This window comes from Suncus etruscus, chromosome 5 (assembly GCF_024139225.1).
Source record: "Suncus etruscus isolate mSunEtr1 chromosome 5, mSunEtr1.pri.cur, whole genome shotgun sequence".
In the NCBI taxonomy this organism is placed as follows: domain Eukaryota; kingdom Metazoa; phylum Chordata; class Mammalia; order Eulipotyphla; family Soricidae; genus Suncus; species Suncus etruscus.
In genome coordinates, this window is record NC_064852.1 from 118,316,511 (window position 1) to 118,330,282 (window position 13,772).

Genomic DNA, 13,772 nt, shown 5'->3' on the forward strand with positions numbered 1-13,772 from the left:
GACAGGGTGGCAGACACGTGCTCCGAGCTGGAAGAAAAGGGCCTCATTCTCCATCCCTCCATCAGTCAACCTCTTCAGGGGCTGTCCTGCTACACATTGTTGTCTGAGGATTTCTTGAGCTGATTGTTGAATCTTCTATGTTATTTTTGCTCATTGAGTTTAGTGGTTTCCTATGCAACTTTTCCATCAGATTTGCCGTGGCTCTACTGAGTTTGACAATTCTCCGGAATTTAGATGTATTGTGCAGTTGCATAGCTGACCCAGTGCTTCAGGAGGTATGGAACTGGAGCATTTGGCTGCTTGGGGTTTGATGAGGTTCAGTTGTGGAGTTGGGCCATTTCTATGATGTTGGGTTTGGCCACAAGCAGAGGGGAATCTTGCCACCCTCATTCTGAAAAGGCCTCTGAGTTTTCAGTCGGTACTAGAGATTATATATTTTTTCTTTTTTTTTTTCTTTTTTTGATTTTTGGGTTACTCCTGGCAGTGCTTCAGGACTTACTCCTGGCTCTGCACTCAGCAATCACTCCTAGAAAGCTATGGGGATCATATCATATGCCGGGCATTGGACCTGGGTTCACTGCCTGCAAGGCAAGTGCCCTACCTGCTATCCTATGGCTCTTGCCCATATGTTCTTTTCATAGGTTACGTGTGGAGCTGGGTGTTTTCTCTGCTGGAAGTTGTTGGGTGTGGGCAGGGGGCTGCTAAACTTTCTGATAATAAGAATCTAATTATACCCATTCTGTTGCTTTTTTTTTTGGTTTTTGGGCCACACCTGGTTTGATGTTGGTAATCGAACTTGATTCAACCACATGCAAGGCAAATAAATAATAATAATAATAATAATAATAATAATAATAATAATAATAATAATAATATTCACCCTGTGGCGCTCAGGGGTTACTGATGACTCTTGCTTAGAAATTGCTTCTGCAGGGGCCGGGCGGTGGCGCTGGAGGTAAGGTGCCTGCCTTACCTGCGCTAGCCTTGGAAGGACCGCGGTTCGATCCCCCGGCATTCCATATGGTCCCCCAAGCCAGGAGCGACTTCTGAGCGCATAGCCAGGAGTAACCCCTGAGCGTCACCGGGTGTGGCCCAAAAACAAAAAAACAAAAAACAAAAAAAAACAAAAAAAAAAAAAAAAAAGAAATTGCTTCTGCAGGCACAAGAGACCATATAGGATGTCAGGATTTGAACCAACATCAGTCCTGGGTTGGCTGCTTGCAAACGCCCTACTGCTGTGCTATCTCTCAGGCCCCGAAGATTGGATTCTTTTGGTTATCATTAGGTTTCCTTGACAAGGAAAAGATCATTTTTTTTTTCAGATTCCTCTTGAGAATCTGAATGCCATCATCATTGTATTATCTTCTCTGTTATTGGCACTTTTCTCCATGACTCTTTCTTGAAGAATTAATTTCTCATCTACTTATCAAGATCATTGCAATCTTCCAAACATTTCAGCATATGGGTATTTTCGGATACTCCTTCAACATGTGAATCAAGTCGTGTGTTTTTCAGTGTGCCATTGTGGAAATCAGTCAGGATGCATTTTTAGAGCTGGGCAAAGCACAGCAGAGCAACTTGGTTGTCACACAGCCAGGGTTGAAGTGATTCACAACAATGAAGACTCTATCCAAAGCCAGCAGCCGGGTGCCAGAGCAAGCCAGTGTGGATTGCAAAATCTCAGCACTCTCTGTAATAAACATTTTGTTAATTTTCACTGCTCCAGAGGTGGAGCTGGGGGTAGATTTTCTTTTACCCTTTACCAGGAGGAAGCCTACTCAAAGAACCCAGGGACTGAAGGCAAGAGTTCTAAACTCCCCATTTGCAGCCAAGACTCAGGGTTATCTAGACAGAGGGGAGAATAATACCTTATTCAGTGGTCTTAGCAGGACCCAGTCCAGTTTTAAGCCTATGAGTTCAAATACATGTTTTTCTTTTCTTTTCTTTTTTATAATTTATTTAAGGCACTGTGATCTACAGAGTAATTTTTTTTTTTTTTTTTTTTTTTTGGTTTTTGGGCCACACCCAGTAACGCTCAGGGGTTACTCCTGGCTATGTGCTCAGAAGTTGCTCCTGGCTTGGGGGACCATATGGGACACCGGGGGATCGAACCACGGTCCGTCCAAGGCTAGCGCAGGCAAGGCAGGCACCTTACCTTTAGCGCCACCGCCCAGCCCCCAGAGTAATTTTTATAGTTGTGCTTCAGCATACGATGTTCCAACACCAACCTCATCACCATTGTCAAGTACCCTCCACAACATTCCCGATTATTCTCCCAACTCCTAGCTTTCCTCACTGATAGCAATGACTTTTGTTTGTTTGGTTATGTGGGTTTAAATATATAGATATACTGCAGTTCTGCATTGTCAGTGTGTCAGGGCCTCTCCCCCCAAATCCTGTATGTCCTGTTTGCCTCTCCTTACTCCCCACACCCTCTAGATTTCTTTCCTTCCATATCCTTTTCAGCTCTATAATCTAGGATCCAGGGTTTCTAGGTATCCCCCTCTTTGGTGCCTTGCATTCCCTTGTTCTGTTATTCTATATACTAGAGATCAAATGTGCATTTTTCAAAGAAAACATTTTTTTTAATATTTTTTTATTTTTAATTATGAGAACAAAGATGCAAAGAAAGAGGACAAGGTAAAGTTACAGTGGAAGGACAATCACCCATAACATAATTCTCAGAAGGAGTGCCCTTGCTGATATCTTAACTTTGAACTTTCAGCCAAAGAACATTAAGATAAATAAAAACAGAATCCATGTACAATTACTTTGTCCCTCAAGTCCCCAGATTGTAACACATTATAATATTTCTTAACAGCACACAAGGCAATCTAAAGCCATAAAACTTACGTAACTCCTTAAACATTAGAGGCATAGTATTTTTTACATTTCCATGTACATGCATATTAGCTTAAGTTAACCTCAAATTTTAAGTGGTTTTTTTTTTTTTTTTTTAAGGATTAGAGTCAAAGGAGCACAGTAAAAATGGTGTTAGAGTGGCAATTGTTTGCATAGGCCCACCAAAATATGAGGGGAATGGAAAGGAATAACCTTGGCCTAAATACAAAGAGACCCGACCCCTGAAGTTTCCTGGCATAAGACCAACTCTAGGCTCCAGGCAAGCTAGATCGTCCAATCCAAGACATTGTCTGTAGTGCCAACACACTTCTATTTTTCACACACAGTCTCTGTGTAAGGTCCCTTTGCACTACAAGATTTGTGTGTTCCAATCTCTATTAGATAGGATCTTATTTGTATGTATAGTATTTTCCCATTTTAATGTGCCTATGCAAAAAAGGAGCAATGCCACGTGGCGTTATTGGGACATATGGGGGCCATAAGAACAAGTCCAACAAAACCCATGACATGGTTCAATCATAAGCATTAAACTGGGGGACTCTTTCAACGAAATTCCTTGAACAGCTCATAAAGAGAAGATAAAAAGTGGTTAGAATCGTCACTGTATAAGAGAATATTTAGTAAGACTTATAGCTGTCAGAGAAAAAAAAAACACAAAATATTCGAAAGAAATACATGTCCATTTTATGTCTTTTGAAACAGTTTGGGGTTGTCACACACAATGCACGGCTTTGATCTGTGATTAGGATTGTGCAGTACTAAAGTTAAAAAGAGTATGTGGGTTAGTGATGTTTGAGGGGGTGAGAGAGTTAAGGAGTAAAAATGAGCTTTGTAGGGGTGTGGGAAAGGGAAGAATACAAAATGGACATTCTGGATACGCAAAACAAACATAAAGATAAGGGAAGATAAGGGATACTCTTTTTTTTTTGTGTGTGTGTGTTTGGTTTTTGGGCCACACCCGGCGGTGCTCAGGGGTTACTCCTGGCTGTCTGCTCAGAAATAGCTCCTGGCAGGCATGGGGGACCAGATGGGACACCGGGATTCGAACCAACCACCTTTGGTCCTGGATCGGCTGCTTGCAAGGCAAACGCCGCTGTACTATCTCTCCGGGCCCAAGGGATACTCTTAATACATGCAGTTCCATATGTGGACTAGTCAGAAATTGCCAGTGACAAACTTAGTGCAACCGAGCAAATCTCAGCACACCCCAAGTTAAGACCCACCATTTCTGGCCTCCTGGGCTGGAACCCCAGAAGTCCTGGAGGCCGGGGGCAGAAGAGGGGAAGGCTGGGGGCCTATCAAGGCTCCCAGCACACCCAAGTTAAGGAGAAGGCCGTCCACATGGGGTCTTCCCAAACCCCATGCGGCTAGAGCTAGCCTCCAGCTCAAGAGAGGATGGACAGAGAGCCGGAAGCCAGGATCTGCCCGCCCTACTCCCTGTGCCCTTCCCAACCTAGAGCTGGGGGAAGGGCGGGGAAAGCTTGGGACCCCATCCAGGAGGGACTCCCCGACACTCACCTTGTCTGGCTGCCTGGGCTGCCACCCCAGAAGGCCTGGAGGCCGGGGGAAGACGAGGGGAAGGCTGGGGGCCTATCAAGGCTCCCAGTGCACCCAAGTTAGGGAGAAGGCCTTCCACATGGGGTCTCCCCAAATCCCATGCGGCTAGAGCTAGCCTCCAGCTCAAGAGAGGATGGATCCAAAGTAAACATTTTACTTATTTTATTTTATTTTTAAAATTTTTATTTTGTTGAAACCATTGTGATCAAAGAAAGCATTTTGTTGATATACATTGTCATTTAGATTTCAGTGCTTCAATTCAGGCCAATGTTGTCTTCAGACACTCCTATTTTAGTCTAGAAGTCCAATGCGCTATCCATTGAACCATAGAGTCAGGCATATACCCTCCTATTTTAACTGTTTTATAGTTCTTAACTGTGAAATATAGAAAACAAATGCTCACTAATATATCTTTAGTCCTAATAGACCAGATTAAACAGTGCAGGTTCAATTTACCATCTTGAGTTCCAAAAGATGAAACCATTAGTTCACTTCCATATAGTAAAGTGAAACCATTCAGGATTTTATTTTCAAGAGTCAAAACCTTTTTTTTGGGGCCACACCTGGTGATGCAGAGGGGTTACTCCTGGCTATGCGCTCAGAAATCACTCCTGCCTTGAGGAACCATATGGGACGCCAGAGAATTTGCGGTTCGTCCTAGGTCAGCTGCATGCAAGGCAAGTGCCCTACCGCTGCTCCACAGCTCTGGCCCCAAGAATAAAAACTTTTTTATAAAATAGAATTCCATACTTTCCCCTGGCCATCCTACTCCCCATTGCCCAAACTCTCAACTTCCACATCTTGCATAACTTTTGCTCATCAAGCTTCTATGTCTGCCTCCTTTCTCTTTGTACTCCTACATGCTGCCTTAATTCCTGAGCCTGCTAGAATCATCCAAGTTGACCAATGGTCCAGATAGTTGTGGCCATTCCAGACCCTCTAATCTTATGTGCTCTTCTGCCATGAATTTAGCGTTACAAATGCAGACCACATGCCTCTGCTTTCTGTCTCTCACAGTCACCAAACAACCTTGCTTAGCCTTCATCTTTCCTTTACTTTAGGTTCTTTCGTGAATGACAGCTTGGTGAGCCTCTTTCTGTGAATACTGATGCAGTGAACCAATATTTCTCAGACTTTCTGGACAAAACAGGCCCAATTTATCTGCTTACTTCTCAGAAGACCTATAAAACTAAAATTAATGAAGCTTGTGGATTCTTCATGCTTTGGTTTGTGTGTATGTGTGTGTGCGTGTGCGCGTGCGCACGCCATATCCAGTAGCATTCAGTAAGCATTCAGGCTTACCCCTGGCTCTGTGTTCATGGATCATTCTTGGTGCTCAAAGAACTATATGCAGTGCGGGGATTGAACTGTAGTTGGTTGAATACAAGGCAAGTGCCATATCCCCTTTACTATCTCTCTAGTCCCATGGATGCTGCATATTCTAAAGTTCAACACAGGGATTATTATGATACAGAATTATTTTGTCTTATGTTATTTACTAAGCAGATGGATAACTAAATATTTATGAGATTGGAATATAAGATCAATATTACAAGTCACTGGGAAGTCACATCATTTATCTACTGACAATTGTCTCTCATTCTAAGACTGTAATCCATTTTATTAATTCCATTAAAGCAGATGGGAAAAGTTATTTTCATTACTACATTTGCATATTATTTTAATAAATTAGCATTGAATTTGCTTATTATAGATACTGAGCTTATCTGGTTGTTTCTAGGTTGAAAAGTTTACATATGTAATTTGTAAATAGTGATTTGTCTTATTCATGTAATCATGAAACTTGAATAATGTTTCTAAATTTAGTAATTTTTCTATAGCATTATAAGGATGTAAGTTTGGGTCCAGTTAGAGTTAATAAGTCATCTTTTCACTTGTAAAAAACTGGAACATCCTGGAGGAAAAAAACAAAAGAGAAAAATAATAAAATAAGATTCAAAACAACTTTTTTTCCCTTTTCTTTACTTTGGGGGGGAGTGGGGCATACCTGGCAGCTTTCAGGGGTTACTCCTGGCTCTGTGTTCAGAAATCACTACTGCTAAGGCTTGGGGACCATATGGGATGCCAGGGATTAAACCCTGTCCTGGGTTGGCAGTGTCAACTTTTCTTTTCTTTTTTTTTTTTGGTGTTTGGGCCACACCCGGCAGTGCTCAGGGGTTACTTCCTGGCTGTCTGCTCAGAAATAGCTCCTGGCAGGCCCGGGGGACCATATGGGACACCAGGATACGAACCAACCACCTTTGGTCCTGGATCGGCTGCTTGCAAGGCAAACACTGCTGTGCTATCTCTCCGGGCCCGGTAAAACAACTTTTCATGTATGTGTACTTGAAATTGAATCCAGAACTATAGAGCATGTATTCTATCATGGTGTTACACTTCTCAATTTTTGTGCATATAGATAAATAGTTGAAATTTTTTGATAGGTAATTTTTTTCTTCCAGCCATGGTGAGCTTTATGGATATGAATAGAGATAATGATGGGTAAATATTGGCAGTCTGATAATAGGCTTAGTTAAATATCATTGTAAAGCTAAAGAATATATACTAAAATATAATTTTAAATCATGATACTTATTAATAATTTTGATTAACAAGTTTAGTAAGGGAGTTACTTATTTCCCATGGCCTCCATGCTATATTTACTGAATAAAATATTGCCATACTTTAAAAATAAGATGTTGGGAGTCATAGAACTGGCTCACTGGGCTGAGTGCATGCTTTTCGAGCAAAGGCCTGGGTTCAATCCTTAGTACTGCTTGATCCCCTGAGCATTACTATCAGTGACCACCTACCACATGAGTGGTATATATATGTATATATATGTATATATATATATATATGATTTTTCAAATACTGAGTACTCATATATAATCCCTGAGTATACCAGGTGTGACCCCCCAAACCACTACAATAAAAGGACATTAGATAAGGTCAGTGATTTTCTCACATTTAACAGCAAAACTTACGTTATAGAAGACATATGTATGATTTTAATGTTATATAAGTTAATAAATTCCATAAATGCTTACTTAAAAGCAAATTTATGAGAACAATTATGTAGGAAGATATGTAGGAAGAAATATGTAGGAACAAATTTGTAGGAAGCAAAATTGTAAATTTCAGGGAAAGGCTATCAGAGACTCAATGTAGCTTAAATATACATTACTTTAGAATAATTTATTATCATTTTAGGTGTTAATATATTTTTGTTGTACAGAAAAATAAACCATTAATTAACCATTATCATTTAATTAATAAATAATTAATAATAAATTAATAATAATTAATAGATTATCTAACATGTTGAAGGAGAAATGTAAATGTGAGTTGCCCCATCTGAGAACACAATGAATTATTGATCAATTATTATTACTTAACTATTAATAATTAATTTTTCTGTTGTTGCACCTTTAATTTATAGAAATGCAGAATTGTAACTTTGATCAGTGAAATTTTATTTTATTTCATCTGCATACATTTTTTAGGTAATTTAACGATTCTTGGGGCCGGAGAGATAGCATTGAGGTAAGGCATTTGCCTTGCATGTAGAAGGTTGGTGGTTCAAATCCCGGCATCCCATATGGTCCCCTGAGCCTGCTAGGAGTGATTTCTGAGTGTGGAGCCAGGAGTAACCTCTGAGCATTGCCGGGTGTAACCCAAAAAAAAAAAAAATTTAACCATTCTTTTTTTTCCTTCTGATTCCCCCCATTTAACCATTCTTGAAAGCCTCTTGAATTCTACATTTTCTGTTAAGCAAACTCAATGTTAAACTCACTGATCATAAAAGGATAACTTTACCAAAGAGCACTAGTTACTTATAAATTCAGCAATCAATAGGTTTCAACATAGTGTTTTTCACTTCAGTAGTAAACAAAAGAACCAGAAAGTAGGATCTTTAAACTACTTAACTAAGGATATTTCTTAAACTATTTAATAAATTAGAGATTAATAGTATATATAAATATTTAATCGTTTATTGAATTTCCAAAATATTTCTTCTCTATGTTAAAGTTAAAGAAAAACTGTTGTGTCCAAGACACTGACTTTTGTCAGTTTCCAAAGTTATTAGTGTTTGGTATTAAAAGTTGGATAAGATATCAAAATGAAACTTGAAGCTCATATTTGTGTAATTTTAAAGTATCATACATAGATTACATTTTAAAAATCGCTGGTCTGGCTGATTTTTTTTCTCTTTGACTATTTAATTTTTAGCTTATTCAACTTACTTTTCTGGAGATGATAGCAGTGTTATGCTATAGGGATAGACCAAGGCTTAAATGTCTTAGGATCATCTCTTGGAATCTAAGAAAGAAAAGAATTAAATACTTAGAAGAAAGTGGGTTTGTGTTGTGGCCTCTACTACATTTAAGGTCACAATGAAAATGCTTTGCTTTTCATATATGAGTTCCAAAGGACTATTTATCCTCTGACAATTTGAGAGGAGAATAGAATGGAGAACTGGTAGATGAGGTTGATCTGGGAACAGTCCTGTCCACAGCTTTACCCCAATAATTTGTGTTGGACTGTGCCCTGCTCCTTAAGCTGTGGACTAAACCTCCTGAGAACAGACTTGTGATTCACACTTTCACACTGATTCACTCTTTTAGGACTTGGTTTGGCCCAGAGCAGAACATAATTCCTCCCCTTCACTGCAATCATATTTTCTTGGATGCTCAACTTGTAATTACATTGTGTTAAAAATAAGAACCAAAATCAGGTGAGTGCAGTTAGAGAAATAACTACACTGAGAACTATCATAACAATGTCAATGAGTGAGGGAAGTAGAAAGCCTGTCTCGCAAGGTGGCAGGCTACAAAATTAACACACAAAAATCAATGGCCTTTCTATACATCAATAGTAATAAAGAAGAAATGGACATTAAGAAAACAACCCCATTCACAATAGTGCCACACAAATTCAAATATCTTGGAATCAACGTGACTAAAAATGTGAAGGACCTATACAAAGAAAACTATAAAACTCTGCTCCAAGAAATAAGAGAGGACACGTGGAAATGGAAGCACATACCCTGCTCATGGATTGGCAGGAATAACATCATTAAAATGGCAATACTCCCCAAAGCATTGTACAGATTTAATGCGATCCCTCTAAAGATACCCATGACATTCTTCAAAGAAGTGGATTAGGCACTTTTGAAATTCATTTGGAACAATAAACACCCTAGAATAGCTAAAGCAATCATTGGGAAAAAGAATATGGGAGGAATTACTTTCCCCAACTTTAAACTGTACTACAAAGCAATAGTTATCAAAACAGCATGGTATTGGAATAAAGACAGGCCTTCAGATCAGTGGAATAGTCTTGAATACTCAGAGAATGTTCTCCAGACATACAATCACCTAATTTTTGATAAAGGAGCAAGAAATCCTAAATGGAGCAAAGAAAGCCTCTTCAACAAGTGGTGTTGGCACAACTGGCTAGCCACTTGCAAAAAATTGAACTTAGACCCCCAGCTAACATCGTATACGAAGGTAAAATCCAAATGGATGAAAGATCTTGATATCAGACCTGAAACCGTAAGATATATAGAACAACACGTAGGTAAAACACTCCAGGACATTGAGACTAAAGGCATCTTCAAGGAGGAAACTGCACTCTCCAAGCAAGTGAAAGCAGAGATTAACAGATGGGAATATATTAAACTGAGAAGCTTCTGCACCTCAAAAGAAATAGCGCCCAGGATACAAGAGCCCCCACTGAGTGGGAGAAACTATTCACCCAAGACCCATCAGACAAGGGGCTAATCTCCAAAATATACAAGGCACTGACAGAACTTTACAAGAAAAAAACATCGAATTCTTATCAAAAAATGGGGAGAAGAAATGGACAGACACTTTGACAAGAAGAAATACAAATGGCCAAAAGACACATGAAAAAATGCTCCACATCATTAATCATCAGGGAGATGCAAATCAAAACAACTATGAGGTACCACCTCACACCCAGAGATTGGCACACATCACAAAGAATGAGAACAAGCAGTGTTGGCGGGGATGTGGAGAGAAAGGAACTCTTATCCACTGCTGGTGGGAATGCTGTCTAGTTCAACCTTTATGGAAAGCAATATGGAGATTCCTCCCAAAACTGGAAATCGAGCTCCCATATGACCCAGCTATACCACTCCTAGGAATATACCCTAGGAACACAAAAATACAATACAAAAACCCCTTCCTTACACCTATATTCATTGCAGCACTATTTACCATAGCAAGACTCTGGAAACAGCCAAGATACCCTTGAACAGATGAATGGCTAAAGAAACTGTGGTACATATACACAATGGAATATTATGCAGCTGTCAGGAGAGATGAAGTCATGAAATTTTCTTATACATGGATGTACATGGAATCTATTATGCTGAGTGAAATAAGTCAGAGAGAGGGAGAGAGAAAGATGCAGAATGGTCTCACTCATCTATGGGTTTTAAGAAAAATGAAAGACATTCTTGCAATAATAACTTTCAGACACAAAAGAGAAAAGAGCTGGAAGTTACAGCTCACATCATGAAGCTCACCACAAACAGGGATGAGTTCAGTTAGAGAAATAACTACGTTTTGAACTATCCTAATAATGAGAATGTACAAGGGAAATAGAAAGCCTGTCTAGAGTACAGGCGGGGGTTGAATGGGGAGGAGGGAGACTTGGGACATTGGTGATGGGAATGTTGCACTGGTGATGGGTGGTGTTCTTTACATGACTGAAACCCAAACACAATCATGTATGTAATAAAGTTGTTTAAATAAAATAAATAAATAAATATGTAAGCCATGTAAAAAAAAAAAAAGAAAGCCTGTCTCGAATACAGGTGGGGGTGAGGAGAGGGGGGAAAGGCATTGGTGGTGGGAATGTTGCACTGGTGAAGGGGGGTATTCTTTTCTTTTTCTTTTGACCAAAGTGGCTTACATATCCTTCACAATATTGTTTTAGGTTGAGATATTAACATTGAATCAGAGGAATTCCCATCCTCAAAGTTGTCCTCCCTCCACCCCTATTTCCATCCTGCATCCCAATACCCCACTCTCACCCCCCGGTTTGCCAGTACAAGTGTCCTCTCTGTGTCTAGCTTACTACTTGGTGATCATACAACTATTTGGGCCTGGTACCAAAAATATAAAACGCTTCATGAATTTGCGTGTCATCCTTGCGAAGGAGCCATGCTAATCTTCTCTGTATCATTCCAATTTTAGTATATGTGCTGCCGAAGCGAGCATGGGGTATTCTTTTTTTTGGGGGGTGTCTTTTTATGACTAAAACCCAACTACAATAATGTTTGTAATCATGGTGTTTAAATAAAGATATTATTTAAAAAAAACCCCACAAAATCAAATGCCCTGTTAAATAATGGAAATCATTTACGTGTACAAGAGGCTTTTCTCTTAATTATTTCAGAAAGCTTACAAAAAGAAATGTTAAACAACCCCACAAAAAGAAAGAAAAAGAAATGAAAACAACAACAACAACAACAACAACTGAAGGCCAGGATGATTTTATACTTAACACTGTTAATTTACATTGAAATGAAAATGGGAGCTGGTGTGCCCTTCTCCCAGGTACTTCCCTTAGTCTCTTCTTGCTTTTGTGTGTGTGTGTGTGTGTGTGTGTGTGTGTGTGTGTGTGTGTGTGTGTCATTTTGGGTCACAGCGGTAGTGCTCAGGGGAAACTCCTGGCTCCATGCTCAGAAATTGCTCCTGGCAGGCACGGGGGACCATATGGGAAGCGGGATTCGAACTGATGACCTTCTGAAGGCAAATGCATTACCTCCTTGCTATCTCTCCAGCACCCCCTTAGTCTCTTCTTATTGGCTTCTAATAGTTGTCTATTTTATGTAGAACTAGGTTGTTCTGCCCCTGACTGTACTGGATACTGATCAATGCTCCTCAGTGTAGTCTGAGGTAAGTTCAGGTCAACTCCTCTGCCATAGATGATGGCAAGTTTTAGTTTTCTAAGTTTTCAAGACCTGTCTCTTATTTTCACCCCAGCTTTGGTTCCTGGACCATTGTCTGCTTTGGGGTTTAGATTTGTATTTATTCTCTTGCTACGTATGCTTTCTTGGGGCTCACCCACTCCCTAACTCTTTGAGAAAATAACTCAAAAATCCCATTCAGTGCTGAGACTTATGCTTCACTTCATCGACTTTAGAGGTCTTCGATCTTTCCTTACTCTGTACCATCTTCCTTCTTCTCCCCTCTACATTCTCTCTATTTGGTGGTTTTTTTTTTGGTTTTTTTTTTTTTTTTTTGGTTTTTGGGTCACACCCGGAAGTGCTCAGGGGTTCCTCCTGGCTCTAGGCTCAGAAATTGCCCCTGGCAGGCACAGGGGACCATATGGGATGCCGGAATTTGAACCACCGACCTTCTGCATGAAAGACAAATGCCTTACCTCCATGCTATCTCTCCGGCCCCTATTTGGTGTTCTTGATAGTTTTAACAAGATAATGTATTCACTATGGCTGTCAAAATTGCTTCTGCTTTTAGTTAAAATTTAGTTTTTTAGTACTATCTGGGCCTAGTTTTATTGGTTTTGAGACCTGGTTAGTGGCTGTTGTCATCAACCCAGTATTGTTCATCATCATCACCATGCAGTGAAGGGGTATTCTTTTGTTGTTTAAACTCTGCACATTCCAAGAAGGTTTAGCCTTTGACTGGCTTTTAGGCAATAACACTGAAGTCCTTGAAATATTTTTCCTGATAAGAATGTCTTTGTTTACCTGGGACTTTGAGCCATGTGATATCATTTTCTACTCTCTGGAAAGATTGGACACTTAACTAGAGTCAGCTCTGCAGCATCCTCTGCTTCAAGACCTATTCTTTTTTTTTTTTTTTAACTATTCTTTTTTTATTTATTTTTAATTCTTTTTTAATTATCTTTATTTAAACACCATGATTACAAATATAATTGTAGTTGTATGATTACAGTCATGTAAAGAACACCCCCCTTCACCAGTGCAGGATTCCCACCACCAATTTCCCAGATCTACCTACTCCCCACCCCACCCACACCTGTACTCGAGACAGGCTTTCTTTTTCCCTCATTCATTCACATTGTTATGATAGTTTTCAGTGTAGTTATTTCTCTAACTGCACTTATCACTATATGTGGTGAGCTTCTTGTCATTAGCTGCACCTACATGGGAAGATGGGGGGGAAGTAAGGGTTGGGACTGAGGCAGAAAATATTAGAAATGAGCTTTGTAGGGCAGTATCAAGGTCACAATGCAAGATGGATATTATGGATATATAGAATATATGCACACAATACTATCAATATGACAACAAAGAGAAAAATTTCCACTGACTGTCCCAACATAAACCA

At 39.7% G+C, this 13,772-nt stretch overlaps 1 protein-coding gene and 1 non-coding gene across 2 annotated transcripts in view; one reads left to right on the plus strand and one right to left on the minus strand.

The window, feature by feature from the left end:
• CLK1 (CDC like kinase 1) overlaps positions 1 to 13,772 on the plus strand; it is a 747,223-nt gene that overhangs the window by 65,002 nt on the left and 668,449 nt on the right. The window lies entirely within an intron of this gene.
• On the minus strand, positions 11,566 to 11,672 carry LOC126010620 (U6 spliceosomal RNA). Its single transcript, XR_007496640.1, has one exon. It is a non-coding gene; the product is annotated as a U6 spliceosomal RNA (small nuclear RNA).